This window comes from Sinocyclocheilus anshuiensis, unplaced genomic scaffold (assembly GCF_001515605.1).
Source record: "Sinocyclocheilus anshuiensis isolate Anshui unplaced genomic scaffold, SAMN03320099.WGS_v1.1 scaffold258, whole genome shotgun sequence".
In the NCBI taxonomy this organism is placed as follows: Eukaryota; Metazoa; Chordata; class Actinopteri; order Cypriniformes; family Cyprinidae; genus Sinocyclocheilus; species Sinocyclocheilus anshuiensis.
The window spans coordinates 369,645-369,872 of record NW_015547636.1 but is presented as its reverse complement, the minus strand read 5'-3'; the positions used below and the strand labels follow the sequence as shown (position 1 = coordinate 369,872).

The 228-nt window shown below is 30.3% G+C and overlaps 1 protein-coding gene across 1 annotated transcript in view; it reads right to left on the bottom strand.

Moving 5' to 3' along the window:
- Window positions 1-228, bottom strand: part of hcfc1b (host cell factor C1b) — a 24,815-nt gene that overhangs the window by 5,949 nt on the left and 18,638 nt on the right. The gene's annotated exons all lie outside the window — the stretch shown is intronic.

Sequence of the window (228 nt, the reverse complement as noted above, 5' to 3'; positions counted from 1 at the left end):
CAAAGACTGCTGGTTGATTTAGTTTCATTTTTAGCGTATAATTGCAGTTATTTAAATAATTTAATATTTCTGTATTCAAAATTTTATTTAAAACATTAATCTCCACATGAATTTATGAATTTAATTGCACTCATGCCACCTTTGAGCCTCATTGAATGTCTGAAAGTGTACCTACAAGCCACCTTTGTGTTCTTCTGTGCCACCTCTGTAGTACAAATTAATTTTTCA